Below are 15,771 nucleotides of genomic sequence, written 5' to 3'. Positions count from 1 at the left end.
GGTTAGATGTTTGAGAGATTACTCAGTTGTTCTTCCCTGGCTTTCCAGCTCAACCAACTTACTCTGTTTTTCCAAGCTGGCCAAAAGAAAATGTAGAATATTCATGGGCTCCAAATATAATATGGAAAAATTATGGAGAACGCAGAATGTGTAAGGCTATCTGCATACAATATGTGCAGTAGGAGTGTCAATGTGAAGAATCTGTTAGGAAATAAAAGCAGGAAGTTACCCATAAGACCAAGACCTTTAAATTTTGTATGTCATACGTCATGTTTAGTATACTCCAAATGACTTGTTTAAGATATCCAAAATGAGTCTGGCGCTGGTGGGTCACACCTGTAACCCTAGCTACTCAGGAGGCTGAGTGAGATCTGATGATTTTAGTTCAATGTCAGGTCCAGGAAGGAAAGTCCATGAGACTCTTAGTTACAGTTAACCACCAGAAAACCAGAAGCGGAGCTGTGGCTCAACGTGGTAGGAGTGCTAGCCTTGATTAAAAAAACTCCAAGATAGTGCCCAGGCCGAGTTCAAGCCCCATGACCAATTAAAAAGAAAGGTTCAAAATGCATCAACATAACTTTACCATCTGTCTATTTCTCTAGAATCATGTTAAAACTTCCCCCTGGAAGATCTGATAATCCAGAGAAACTGTCCTTCCCCAAAGACACACTGCCACCATGTCCTCTCATCCTCAACCCTGGCCTTTGACAGTGTCTTAGAAAGAGTGCCAGGCCTGCCCTAGGCCTGCTCTCAGCACACAAGTATTTTCTCGGTCTCTTTGTCAGACCCATGCCCCCTCTTCTTTCTGGGTCTAACAAGTCAACATGCCTGTCTCCTTCCGGAAATCCTTGCCTCCCTTCATATGCCCCCCCCGCCCCCGCCTTCGAGCAAAGGGGTGGTAGTAAGAACTCCTCCCCCACCCAAAATGAAGAAATGATACATAGGACTTTTTTAAAGTTTATATTTTGGAGATCTAGCTAGCTAGCTAGCTAAAGATATATGAAGTTTTTTTGTGTTAGTTCTAGGGCTTGAACTCAGGAGACTAAGATGTTGAAGAAGCACAGTTCAGATTCAAGTTGTGACAGGAAAGCCCCAACTGCCTTCAAAATAAACAGCAAAAAAGCAAGACTAACTACAGTTGTGGCTCAAGTAGTAGATAGAGCATCAGCCCAAAGCAAACAATCCAAGCAAATGCAAGGCTGTGATTTAACAAAAAGAGAGAGAGAAAAAACTACAAAAGAAAATGAAGGGGCTGGGAATGTGGCCTAGTAGTAGAGTGCTTGCCTAGCATACATGAAGCCCTTGGTTTGATTCCTAAGCACCACAAATACAGAAAAGGCAGGAAGTGGTGCTGTGGCTCAAGTGGCAGAGTGCTAGCCTTGAGCAAAAAGCCCCAGACTGACCAAAAAAAAAAAAAAAAAAAGAAGAAAAAGAGGAGAGAAGTGATATGGTAAAAGAATAACAGAGACAGGTGTTAGCAAACAATCCACACAAATACAAGGCTGAGTTCAAATCCTGATACTATCACAAAAGAAGGAAAAAGAACACAGAAGCACACACAAAGATTTTTTTTTAAAAGGAGATGTGATATTGTATAACAATAATCTGGACATATCTTTTTCCCTTCCTTCTCTGTTTTTGTGTATCAAAGCCAGCTGAACACTTATTCTTAGAAAACTTCACAGTAGAGGGCATGGGAAGTTCCTGTGTGTTCACTCTTCAGCTGAATGTAATACTGGCTTGTCCACAAAGCGGTGAACCCAGCACCTTCTCTCACAGTTGATGACCTGAGTCCTGACCACCAGGTTTTCTAAGAAGAAAATGTTAAGAACGTGGAGCCATAGCTCAGAGCTGGAGTGCTTCCTTACCGAACACAAAGCCTTGGGCTCAGTCATCATGGGTGAAAAGGAAGGGGGAGAGGAAGATGGGAAGGTAACGGGGAGGGAGGGAGGCCTAGGGTACAGCGTTAAATTCCAACAGCTTTAAAGTAGCCCAGGACTGGAGATGAACTTACTAATAAATCTTTCCTCGTAAGAACATGTGCATTGTTCCCCCAGATTTCTTCTTGGGAACTCAATTCTGAATACATAAAAAAAAAAATTAAACGTGAAAAAATTGAAAAATAATATAAAATAAAGCAAGGGATGTCTCATTAAGAAACCACCAGGAGTATTTCTCAGTTAGACAAGAGTTCGATTTTCTACAAGCATATGAATTCTGCTTCGCTGGTAATATGTTCTGAGGTGCATGTTGCAAGGAAGGTGCAATGATTCTCGACAAGGCCAGGAAATGGTTTCTTCTCCATTTTCTTCACAAGTCAGCTGGGGAAAGGAACACGTGGCTTTCTGATGACCATTGCTCTAAATGCACAAGCCAAGACGCCAAGTCTAATGGCGCCGCAGAAACTGTAATTTTTTTTAAAGGGCAAATGAAAATGAATAAAACATGATTTCTAATCTAAAAAAAAGAAATGAAGTGATTTTTATTTGAGGGAAAAAAAGTATTTTCCAGCATTTGTCTACTTCTAATTTAGAAAAGGGAAGCCTAATTACTCCAGGACTTAAGGGAATAGAGACTGTTGGAGATTTTTGGCTGAGTGACTGCACTACATACTTTATAACCTGACTCTAATTTTAGGGTGCCATTAAGTAGACACATTAAAACATTTGAAAGCTGAAAATATAATTTCAAAGATAAGATGTAATTGGGTTTTGCTGGGTATGATGGTACACACCTGTAATCTCAGCACTCAGTAGGCTGAGGAGAGGAAAAACCCAAGGATGAGGCCTCTGGGCTTCATAGTGAAATACTGTCTCCAAAATAAATAAATAAAATATGCAGCCCAAAGGGTTAGGAAGGTGGCTTAGTGGTAGAGTGCTTGCCTAGCATGCATGAAGCCTTGGGCTCGATTCCTCAGTACCACATCAACAAAACAAAAACAAGCTGGAAGTGGTGCTGTGGCTCAAGAGGCAGAGTGCTAGCCTTGAGCAAAAAGAAGCTCAGGGACAATGCCCAGGCCCTGAGTTCAAGACCCAGGACTGGCAAATTATATATTTATATGCAGCAAAAAATGAACTATTCAACTTGTAGGTGGGGATGGGAGAAAAGAAAGAGGGAGACAGTGAGGGAAGGGGTGACACTGTTCACAAGGAAATGTAATCTTTATTCGACTTATGTCGCTCTAACCCCTCTGTATATCACCTGTTTTTAATTTTTTTGTTTTTGGTTGGTCTGTGGGGCTTGAACTCAGGGCCTAGACACTTTTTTTTTTTCCCCTCAAGGCTAAAGCTCTACCACTTTGAGCTACAGCTCCACTTTCAGTTTTCTGGTGGTTAATTGGAGATGAGTCTCACAGACTTTCCTGACTGAGATGGCTTTGATCCACCACAATCCTTAGAGCTCAGCCTTCTGGGTAGCTTGGATTACAGGTGTGGAGCCACTGGCACCTGGTTTTGTACATCACCCTTATAATAACAATAAAGTAAAGTAAAGAATAAACCAGCACTAAGGCACAAAGACATATCTGGTGTGGTAGTGTCTGTCTATGATTTCAGCATTTGGAAAAAAAGGTAGGAGGATGCAAAGTTTGAGGCTATATTGGTGAGTTCAATGCCAGTCTGAACTACATAGGGAGACCCTGTCTCAAAACCAACAACAACAGTAACAAAACCACAAAGTTTTGCTTCTCTTTTAAAAACAGACAAGAAGCCAAATGCTGATAACACATTCCTGGAATACTAGCTACTCAGGAGGCTGAGATCTAAAGATAGAAGTCTGAATTCAGCCCAGGTAGAAATATCCATTACTTATCTCTGATTAAGCAGCAGCAAGGCAGAAGTGTTGCTGTAGTTTAAGTGGTAGATCACCAGCCTAGAGGGGAACAACTTAATAAATATGTCATGAGCTCATTTCAAAGTACTATCATGGAGCTGCTCCGTGGGGGTTTGGACTTTAGTGGAGTGAAACAAAGAGCTCCTCATCTGTAACCAAGGTTCTACTTGTTGATTTTGACCTCACCAGCCTCATGTAACCTTAATCCACACTCTGCTCAAACTTCTTCAAAGGTAACATGCTAAGCTGTTGTGACAGAAGGTCCAGGTCGATGGTGATATAGTGACAAGGGTGAGAACCAGCAAGCTAGTACCATAAAACACAAATATATAGAGTGACATGAAAAACATGACTGATCTGGCCAATCAGAGACAGCAGAAAGACTGAAAAAAAAAAAAAAAAAAGAACTCCACACACATTTCCTGGGCATTTCGGCCGCAGTAATTTTCACTTAATTAAATGTGACTAGTGAAGTATTAAAAAGGAGTCCAGGCCTCTGGAGTAGCTAGGATTATAGGTGTGGCCACCAGCGCCCGGCTTGTAAAATGGATATCTGATGTGGCATTTGTGAAATGTATGATCTTCTTTTCTATTATTGTTATATTAAAATATTTATATATAAAAAGGAGTCCAGGAGGTAACAGCAAAATCATCACAGTGGCCCAAGAAAAAGTAACTTTCCAGGAAAGACAGTTCAAGTGGGGTCCTATATCCATCCAGTAATTCTATTTGGGAGTGTTGATTGGTAGGATTTGTGGTTTGCATGAGAGGAATAAAATCGGAGGATCACAGTGCAAGGGCTTGCCTGGACAAGAAAAGACCCTACCTGAATACTAAAGCAGAAATGGTTGGAAGTATAGATCAAGTGGTAGAGCACTTCTTGTCAGGTTTGAGGTCCTAACTTCAAATCCCTACACACACACACACACACACACACACACACACACACACACACACAGACTCACATGTGTGAATAAATTATTGCAAGAAAAATTTTAGGAAGAATAACATACCATAATAATAAACCATACATAGGCTGGGAATGTGGCCTAGTGGTAGAGTGCTTGCCTAGCATGCATGAAGTCTTGGGTTCTATTCCTCAGCACCACATATACAGAAAAAGCTGGAAGTGGCGCTGTGGCTCAAGTGGTAGAGTGCTAGCCTTGAGCAAAAAGAAGCCAGGGACAGTGCTCAGGCCCCGAGTCCAAGCCCCAGGACTGGCAAAAAAAAAAAAGAAGAAGAAGAAGAATAAACCATATACAAGCCAAATCCCACCCAACCAGGAACTGCATAGTTTGCTTGAAGCAACATCCATCATAGGCCCAAAGGTTGCTATCGTCATACATAAGTGAACGGAGACATGCACAAACTGTCTGGCAGGCTCTGGGTTTTTCAGGCTAGTTAAATATGCACACGACTTGCAACTGTTTCAGAATATCAAAGACAGGAGATTTCTCTCTTTCTCTGTGTGTGTGCACTAAATATAGGTAAGTACAGAAGGTCATTTTAAATATAACAGAACCTTTCACAGTTAAGGCAGCCTAGGGCTCATGAAGGCTTCAACCACATGCAGGGTTGACATGTGGGACACAGCGATGGAAATGAGGAGGCATTTATGAAATGTTTGACTCAAGAGCTACCTGGGATTCTGATATGCAAAGAGAAAAGGCTGAATTCCCACAGTTGCCAGAAAAACTTGATGGTGGTGGGGATTATTTTTAACCTGAACTAGCCAAATGGCTTGTTTAGATTGATCAAAATGGACCATGGGATTTCCCAATCCTGAGTTCACTTTAGGACAAAGAAGCAATCTCTTTTTCCACTGGAAAACAAAACCTCCCCTCTTATAAACATGATGAGTATTTTTAGAACTATCAGCCAGAAATCTACATGAATACAGTGTGTATGGACAAAAAAAAAAAAAAAAAAGATGAGCCAGAGCTCCAACTGATTTATTCCAGACCACTGACTGAATATCTACATTCATATATTTAATTCAGAGGGTCTAGTAACAACAACAACAACAACAAATTCAGACAGGTGCTGGTGGCTCAAGCCTGTAACTCTAGCTATTCAGGCGGCTGAGATCTGAGGATCATGGCTCAAATACAGCTGAGGCAGAAAATTTCTTGTGATTCTTTGCTGCAATTAAACCAGAAAAGAGCCCAAAGCAGAGCTTTGGGCTCAAATGGTAGAGCAAGAAAAATAAAATGGTAAGGGAGAAAGCTCTGGTCCTGAGTCCAAGCCCTGGTACCAGCACAATAAACAAACAACAACTAAACATAAATCAACAAACAGGAATTGTAATTCTCTAGGTCTCTGTGGAGTGCAAAGGACAATTATGTAATTCTCTTAGTCTCAGGACTGGTCTGATCTAGCTGAGCAGCCCCACAGACATTTGAGAACTCAAGAGACGCTAAAATGAACAGAGCTTGAAAAATCTAAGAACCAGAAAGAAGAGAAGGCTGGAGGTAATTTAGTAGGAGGCTCACAAGGAGCTGACCCACCTCCTACCCTCATTAACATTGCAAGAACTTCAACCTGAGAGACTTCAGTGAAACAAGGACTTTGCTTCTAAACTTGACCATGTGTTTGTGGTTTCAATGATGATGTCCCAGGTAAGACTGCACATATGCTGGACACTGGTGGCTCACACCTGTAATCCTAGCTACTCAGGAGACTGAGATCTGAGAATCACAGTTCAAAGCCAGCCTGGCCAGGAAAATCTGAGAGACTCTTATCTCCAATAATCACCAGAAAACTGGAAGTGGAGCTGTGGTTCCAAGTGGTAGAGCGCTACCCAGCTCCCAGGCCCTGAGTTCAAGCCCCATGACCAACAACTATAGCAAAAAGATTGTACATATGTAAACAGAGAGGAAGTTGATCAGAAAATTGTATTCCACCCACTATTGTTTCTCTGTCCCTTGGGATTCTACATATTTGAAATTCCAGCATTAATGTAGATATCAAATTTTCCTGGTGTGTTCCTCAAATTTCTAGTTCTTTCATCTGTACATGCATATACATACTTATTTGCAATCCTGAGGTTGGAACTCAGGGCCTTGTGCTTTCTAGGCAAGTGTTTTACCACTTAAGCCACACCTCAGCCTTTCTGCTTCAGTTGTTTGTGGTGAAGTCTTGAGTTTATGGCTTGATGGTCTGAGTTCAGTCTTCTTAGTTACATTTCCTATGTAGCTGGAAGCCACCACACATAGCTATTGGTTGAGATGAGGATTTGATAACATTTTGCCCAGAATGGCTTTGAGCTGTGATCCTCCTGGATTAGCTAGGATTACAGGTGTCAGCTACCAAGCCTAGTCCAACTTCACCCTTTGATAGATCGTGGTATCTCCAATGTTGTCCCTGGAACTAGGAATCATACAAATTAGCAATAGGTACCTCATTAAAATACTTGACATTCATGCTTAAGTTCAATAATATATGAAGTGTCTAAGGCCATGCTGAAAGTTCTCCTGAATAGAATTCCCACAAATATAGGGTGTTGTTTTTTTTTTTAGTGAAATGTCCATTTACTCTGCATTGAATACCTTATATAAAACTTAAGAGCCATTTACATAGCAATGAAGAAATTATTTACTAACCATAAAGCTAGGACTAGTTATGTATGTGTGTATAGAGAGAGCTCACATATATATGTATATGTATGCATATATATACATAGTTATATATTCAAGTGACTGTCAGATATTACCACCAAAATGAGGGAAAAACCAGCACCTCTTTATAAACTCAAGGACCTGGGATACAGATTCTCATCTGTTTATGAATATTATATCCACTCAGAATCCCTCAGTCCACAGAATCTGCTGGCTATTTTGAACCATGCCAGCTGCATCCGGCGGCTGCCCTGAGCATTATTAAACTCCGAAGGGCTGACTCAGGTTCAGTCCTGGGCTTATGAATTTCAGATCGAATGTTGTACTTGCTTAAATGTTCATTTCTTTGAAAAGCAGCTGTTTCAGGCTAAATTAACAAAATTAGCAGGAATTTACCATACCACATCTACTTGTCTCCTCAAATGGAACCAGAGGAAGGTAGGGAAGGGAGAAAGAAGATGGGAGACTGAGGAAATGGTGGCCTGAACAGAAAACTTTAGTATATAGAACTTTCTAGATGTTTTCTGGGGCTGCTGGAACTCCTAAATGCAGAGTAGCTCCCCTTCTTCCCTCTTGCCAAGAAGGTCAGAAGCACCATGGTATTAAATGCCTCACATCAAAGGCTGTCATGGGAGGTAGGACAACTCTAGAAATTTTATGGTTCTGGTGTGTGTGTGTGTGTGTGTGTGCGTGTGTGTGTGTGTGTGTGTGTGCGTGCACATTTGAATAAGTATCTTAAAACTAAGTCTTTCTGTCTCCTTAGATGACTAGAAAACAAGAATATTCCTTGGGGCTCCTAAGAATAAATTCAGCTCCTTTCTGAACCAGGAAGCAGGGACATCATAACTAAGAGCCAGGATTGACGCCTCCTTGTTTGAACAGTGACCTGGATGACTGCCTGCTTGCCTCTCATAATCTCTCTTTATGGCTACTGCTTCATAACTTTACCACTCTGACCCATTTTATCTGGAGCAAAGTTGAACAGCAAAGGTCCAAGTGGATCAGAAGTGCATCAAATTCACCTTCCACAAAGGAGGGAGGAGCACTTTCACCAGACAGAATAGCACTCAAGTTGTACACACTACTTTTACCTTATTAGTTTCCATTAAGTCTATCTAAATTAAAAGGGTAAAGTCTTTTTTTGTTTTAAGAGTGAATGATCAGTTAGTTACCTGGGAGGCAGCAGCTGGAGCACCTACTTGGGCAAAAAGAGCAATACCTTGCTTTAAAAAAGACACATGCCTGGTTCATGCCTATAATCTTAGCTGCTCTGGAGGCTGAGATCTGAGCACTGAGGTTCACAGCCAGCCCAGGCAGGAAAGTCAGTAAGACTCTTTATTTCTAATTAACCACCAGAAAACTAGAAGTTGCAAAACGGCTTTAAGTGGTAGAGCGCTAGTCTTGAGCAAAAAAGCTCAGGGACAGTGCCCAGGCCCTCAGTTCAAGCCCCAGAACCAGTACCACCATCAACAACAAAGTAAAAACAAAATGGTTGGGAGAGGGTACAACTCAAGTGGTGGAACACCTGCTGAGCAAATGTAAGGTCCTGGGTTCAATCCTCAGTACAAGAAAAACAAAACATAATAACATATAAAAACAATTCACAGTATTAATACATTTCTCTTATTTTCTAATTACCATATGGATTCTTCAATCACACGACAGTAATAGTAATAACAAAACCTGAATTTACATGGCCTTTTACAAGTCACAAAATGCCTTCATTAACCTTACATAAAACCCACTGGCTGGGTGCTAGCAGCTCAAGCCTGTAATCCTAGCTACTCAGGAGGCTGAGATCTGAAGATTGTGGTTCAAAGCTAGCCCTGGCAGGAAAATCTGTGAGTCTTATCTCCATTTAACCACCAAGAGACCAGAAGTAGAACTGTGGGCTAGACGTGGTAGAGTGCTACTCTGGAGCAAAAGAACTCAGGGACAGCACCCAGGCTGTGAGTTCAAGCTCCACAACGAACAACAACAAAAGGTGGGTTAACTGTATCTCTCTACATCCTCTTTTCTTTTGTGCTGGTACAGGGCTTGAACTCAAAGCTCCACAATCTGGACTGGCTTTTTCACTCAAGGCTGGTACTCTACCACTTGAACCACAGCTCCAGTTCCAGCATTTTCCTGAGTCTTTGGGGTTAAGAGTCTCACAGACCTTCCTGGCCAGACTGGCTTCAAATTGTGATCTTTGTATCTTAGTCTCCCGAGTAGCTAGCTATGACTACAGGTGTGAGCCCCAGTTCCTGGCTGTTAATGGCAATCTTCTGAGACAAACAGCCTCTTACAGACTTAACAAAAAAACACCTCAAGGCTCAAAAGAGAGATTACTTACAAATGGCTAATAAATCTCTGCTCTGGCTTTAAAGTGAATTCAGTTCTTTCTTGTACGCAACAGTTTTTGTTCCAAATGCAGAGTATTCTTCATTGCTAACACTTGATTGTTTCTAAAGAGTAGCCTGTTAGCAATAGTGAATGTCCTGGATCATTTACAACTGACTTGACTTTACTAAGCACTTATTTGATTAAAAAACAACAACAACAACAAAAATATGTCTATGAAGCCACAATCATTACTTTCTTCCTGACCTGGGGGTTAGACTGCCAGTTTACACTGTTTGTTTGTGGCCTTGGGTGGCTGAAGTTCCATGTATCTCATTACTCCACAAACTACTGGATTGGTTTTCTCCACTAGGCCTTACTGCGGGTGCTAGAAGACAGTTTTGAACCAAGACAAGCCTCACAGAGCTTATTCTACTCAGAGACAGTCACCAAGCAACAAAGAAAAGCAACTCACCCTGATGTGACATGATGGGATGGAAAAGAAAACGTTGGCCTGGGGAGGAGGAAATACCTTTTGGCTGGAGAATGACAATGTCTACCCAAAGATATGGCAAATAAGTTGACACTTTAAAAAAAGGAAGAAAAAAAAAAAGGGTTCAGGGGAGTGGTATATTCCTATAATCCCTGCTACTTGAGAACTGACCATCAGAAGGATGGAAGTTCAAGGTCAGTCTAGATGAAAAGCAAGACCCTACTTCAACCAACAAGGCAGACACAGTGACTCACCCCTGTAACCCAGGCTGTGGGGGAGATGTATATAGGAGGATTGTGTTTCAAGGCTGGCCTTGGCAAAAAAAAAAGAAAAGAAAAGAAAAGAAAAGAGCCTACCAAACAAAATCCCCCCAAAAACCTTTGAGACCCTATCTGGAAAAAAAGAATTAAAAGCAAAAAAGGGTTAGGGATGTGGCTAAAGTAGCAGGCCACTCGTTACAAAGTGGGAAGTCCTGGGCTCAAAGCCCCAGTACCACACACACCTCTGAGTTTTAGGGATAATGTGAGATTTGGGTGACATATTTTTGTAGATGTATAATTTTCTTTTAATTTAGAAAATAAACAACAAAATGAAGAAATAATGCTTGTTCTATAGAAGCTTGGCTTCAAGAAGAATTTCAACTGTTTCAATTGAGGGAGCTAAAATAAAATTAAAATATCCAAATACATGTATCCAAGAATGTTCTTGGCACTGGGCCACTCCCATTTTTATTTGAGTGAAAATTGAATGCACTTCCAGCTACTTTAGGCACTGGTCTGTCCATTTGTTTTACTTTGTAGACAGATTCAGGCAGAAGTGTACAGATAACCACGGTGATTTCAATAACACTCTTTTACTAAAATCTATTTCATATCGCCATAGTAGTTTTGTGTGTGAGGATGATCTGTTGTTGGATTATATATACTATTTTATTTATTTTTTATTAATTCAATTGTTATTATCTTTAAATAGTTGTAGAAAGGAGTTGTTGTTCGACAACACGTTTTAAAAAGAAAAATACAAGGTGTCTGGATCAATACAACCCCTTTCACTATTTTCACTAACCCTACTACTTTTTTTTTTTGCTGGTCCTGGGGCTTGAACTCAGGGGCTGTCCTCTGTCCCTGAGCCTCTCTGTGCTCAAGGCTAGCATTCTACCACTTGAGCCACAGTGCCACTTCCGACTTTTTCTAAGTGGTTTATTTGAGGTAAGAGTATATATGCCATTTTGTAGAACCACCACACATATAATTCCCCCCCCCCCCCTTCCTTCAAAGATCTGACCTTTCCCTTATAAGTCTACTTTTTAAAGTTTGGGGTTGTCTGTTCTTTTTTTTGGAAATGGTTAAGAAACAAAGATGGGGATTACGATATGGGAGACTACTCTTTCCATCAAAAGAAAGTTGTTTGCGTTTGTTTGTTTTGGCCAGTCCTGGGGCTTGAACTCAGGGCCTGAGCACTGTCCCTAGCTTCCTTTTGCTCCAGGCTAGCACTCTACCTCTTGAGCCACAACACCACTTCTGGCTTTTTCTGTGTATGTGGCGCTGAGGAATCGAACCCAGGGCTTTGTGCATGCTAGGCAAGCATTCTACCACTAAGCCACATTCCCAGCCCCAAAGAAAATTTAATCTTTAATTTTTTAAGTGGACGTGAGCTTTGCCTAGGATTTCCCCATTCCACCCCTCCCCTCCCCCCAGGAACTTCATTGTTCACCTTTCCCCAGTCTACTCTAAGCCACCTTTCCCATTAGCAGGTGACCATCTCTAACACACTTGAAAACATCTCCACCAAGAAACTTGTGTGTTTCCCTCTTGGTCATAGTTTATAATTATCGGAAATGTTTGTTAAGTGTTTGAAGGGGAGAACACACTCCCTAACCTGCCACCAGTGCTGGTGGTTTAGTAATTTTCAGTCTGGCAATCCCTTATCACACTATTGGGGTAATCTAACTTCCCGCATCCCTAAGCTGACTCTTGAACTTTGTCCATTGCTGCTGGCTTTGTAGTCACCTGGAAAAAAACAAGACTGGTTCCTTCCCATTAGCCCCACAGTAAGGTCGAAATGCTGGGAAGATAAAACCATCTTGCCTGTCCCCCATCTTCAAAGAGAGGCCACTTTTTCAAAAAGTAGCCCCTTCTCTACCCTTTCCACTTCCTCTGAAGGTAAGAAAAACCAGGTTGCGGTTCTTTATAAAAAATGGTTTTGAATCGTATTCTGCCTTCAATTCGAAAGCATTTCTGGAACCAAGAGCTTGCTAGTAGTTTTCAGAATTCTTAAAGTCAAGAACAGATAGTTATGGCCCTATCTTGGCTATATTAAGCTTGTCCTTATTAGCCAAGTGTTGATTTGCTAATTGCAATCAAAGGTTACAATTATTATTTTATTATTATTATTAGCAGTCCAGAGGTTTGACCTCAGGGCCTTATCTTGGCTGGCAGGTGCTCTATCAATTGAGTCATGACCTCAGCTCTTTGGGATCTGTAGTTATTTTTCAGAAAATCTAATACTTCTACTAGGCTGGTTGGGTGCAGTGTATGTACACCTTCTAATCTCAGAATCTGGGAGGCTGCGGCAGGAATTCAAGGACAACTTGGGCTAACTAGCTAGACTATGCTTCAACAAATAAATAAATATAAACAAATAAGTAAATAAAAGAAAAAAAACTAGTTAACTCCCAGAATGACCATACAGTATTCAGGCTTCTAGATAAGGGCTTGTGTTATGATCTAAAAGCTACTCTCTAGGTAGAGATCTGGGCTGGGAATGTGGCTTAGTGGTAGAGTGCTTTCCTCGCATGCATAAAACCCTGGGTTCGATTCTTCAATACCACATATACCGAAAAGCCAGAAGGGGCGCTGTGGCTCAAGCGGTAGAGTGCTAGCCTAGAGCAGAAGAAGCTCAATGACAGTGCCCAGGCTCTGCGTTCAAGCCCTCGGACTGGCAAAAAATAAAAATAAAGAAAAAAAGGCAACGCTTCATTCTTGGGTCATAATGGCAGGCAGGTCTGCTGTTTCAGCCTCGGGTGGTGGCTGGATGGTGTTCGAAAATGGTATTACAATGCTGCAGGATCCAACAGACTGGGGTTAATGCGAGATGATACCATAGATGAGAATGAAGATATGAAAGAAGCCATAAGAAAGAAGGCTTCCTGAGAAACTTTATAATGACAGGATGTTTCGCATCAAGAGAGCTCTGGACCTGTCCATGAGGCAACAGATCTTGCCTAAGGAACAGTGGAAAAAATACGAAGAGGACAAATTCTACCTTGAACCATACCTGAAGGAGGATATTCGGGAAAGAAAAGAGAGAGAAGAATGGACAAAGAAGTAATCCCATAGTTGGAATCTGTGAATGTAATTGTCCTCAGAGAATCTATGAGGTCAATTAAACCTGAAACTTACAATTTAAGAATTATTTAAATAAATATCTTATGACCAAAAAAAAAAAAAGAAAAAAAAAGAGATGGAGGTCCGAGAATCCTGGTTCAGTCAGTCTGGTCAGGCAAATCTGGGAGACTCTTGTCTCCAATGAACCAGCAAAAAAGAGACAGGAGGTGTTAGAGGCCAGCCACGCACAAAAACCAAGTGGGAATGAGAGGGCCCGGAATTCAAGCGCCAGTACTGGCACAAAATAAATTAACAAGTAGATAAATAAATCCTGTGTAAATCAATGCTGTATAAAAGTAGATTTAGCAATTACTTACAGTAAGCAATAAAATAAAAAATGCAAAGTCTCCGGCTCTGTCTCTAAGTGTTTTGTAGCTAAAATATTTTTGTAGTTAAAAGTATCTATTCTCTCATGCCCTGACACTAGGATTAAAATTCCTCATTCACCTATTCTCATAACTCTTGTTTTTGGATAAACATCATTCATGGGAGTTGGTATACACCCTAAGGATGAATGACTAACCCTCAGGTCAGTTCCACTTCTAATCCTCAAAGTTGCCTGGGGCTCAGACCCCCTGGGGTCATATAAGAATCAACCTGGGGGGCTGGGGATATAGCGTAGTGGTAAGAGTGCTTGCCTCATATACATGAAGCCCTGGGTTCAATTCCCCAGCACCACTTATACAGAAAATGGCCAGAAGGGGCGCTGTGGCTCAAGTGGTAGAGTGCTAGCCTTGAGCAAAAAGAAGCCAGGGACAGTGCTCAGGCCCTGAGTCCAAGGTCCAGAACTGGCAAAAAAAAAAAAAACACAAACCTTAAATCAAAGGGAGAAAGAAAAACCCCAGGACTGGCGAAAAACAAAACATAACAAAACAAAACAAAAAAAAGAATCAACCTGGGAAATGCCTAATGACACACTTCTCAGAATGTACCCTAACTGGGCACTATGAGTGCTACCGCCTATAGAATCCTTTTAAATAGGTGTGGAGAAAGGCATGAAACATTGGTATTTTTTAAAAGCTGTGTAGGCCAGGTGTGGTGGCACATGGTTATTAAAGAAAGCTATGGCAGGATTGAAAAGTCAAGGCCAGCTTGGAGCAACATACTATACCTCAATCTCAAGAGGGAGAAAAATTCACTAATTAAAAATTTTTATAACAAGTTGGATAAGAAATGTACTCACTACCTTACATACGAAACTGTAACCCCTCTGTACTTCACTTTAACAATAAAGAAATGAAAAAGAAAAAGAAAAAAGATTGTTAAGTCGGAGGTGAGTATAGTGGTGCATTCCTGTAATCTCAGCTAATCAGGAAGGGGAGGCTGGAGTATTATGGTCTAAGGTGAGCAAAGCAATCATAGCATATGTGAAACAAACTAAAGGCCAGGAGTTGGTGGCTCACGCCTGTCATCTTAGCTGCTCAGGAAGCTGAGATCTGAGGATTAAAGCCAGCTGGAGCAGAAAAGTCCTTGAGACTCTTATCTCCAATTAACTATGTCCCCTCCCCCAAATAAAATCATAAGTGGAGCTGTGGCTCAAGTGACAAGGGTGCCAGCTTTGAAACCTCAGGAGCAGTGCTTAGGCCCGAGTTCAAGACCCAGGACTGGCACTAAATAAATGAATAAACTAAAAAGAAAAGGGCTAGGAAAGTGGTTTAGGTGGTAAAAACCTAGCAACACAGGGTCCAGAGTTTCAAATCTCAGTACTGAAAAGTTACTTTTAATTAGAAGAACCTCAGTGTGGAACATGAGAAGGACGCCTATCAAGACAATGACAAAACAGCAGTTTACTAGAAATCACACAGCAAAGAGAATGGATGAAAGACCAGGGGCTGGGGAGCGGATGATCTGAGGTAGCCTTACAATTTACTTTCTTTTTTGCCAGTCCTGGGGCTTGAACTCAAGCCTGAGCACTGTCCCTGGTTTCTTTTTGCTCTACCACTTGAGCTACAGCACCACTTCTGCCTTTTTCTATATATGTGGTGCTGACAAATCGAACCCAGGGCTTCATGTATGTGAGGCAAGCAGTCTACCACTAGGCCATATTCCCAGCCTCAAATTACTTTTTTAAAAGAAAAAAAACAACAATTTTATTTGTAAGGCTGCTGAGTAGGTTGTTACA

The 15,771-nt window shown here is 41.3% G+C and overlaps 1 protein-coding gene and 1 pseudogene across 2 annotated transcripts in view; one reads left to right on the top strand and one right to left on the bottom strand.

The window, feature by feature from the left end:
• The window catches only part of Elovl6 (ELOVL fatty acid elongase 6), a 95,237-nt gene that overhangs the window by 42,367 nt on the left and 37,099 nt on the right, over positions 1–15,771 (bottom strand). The window lies entirely within an intron of this gene.
• LOC125341380 lies at positions 13,255–13,706 on the top strand (annotated as a pseudogene).

This window comes from Perognathus longimembris, chromosome 24, assembly GCF_023159225.1.
Source record: "Perognathus longimembris pacificus isolate PPM17 chromosome 24, ASM2315922v1, whole genome shotgun sequence".
NCBI lineage: Eukaryota > Metazoa > Chordata > Mammalia > Rodentia > Heteromyidae > Perognathus > Perognathus longimembris.
The sequence above is the reverse complement of the archived record's forward strand: the minus strand, read 5'-3'. Positions and strand labels throughout refer to the sequence as shown.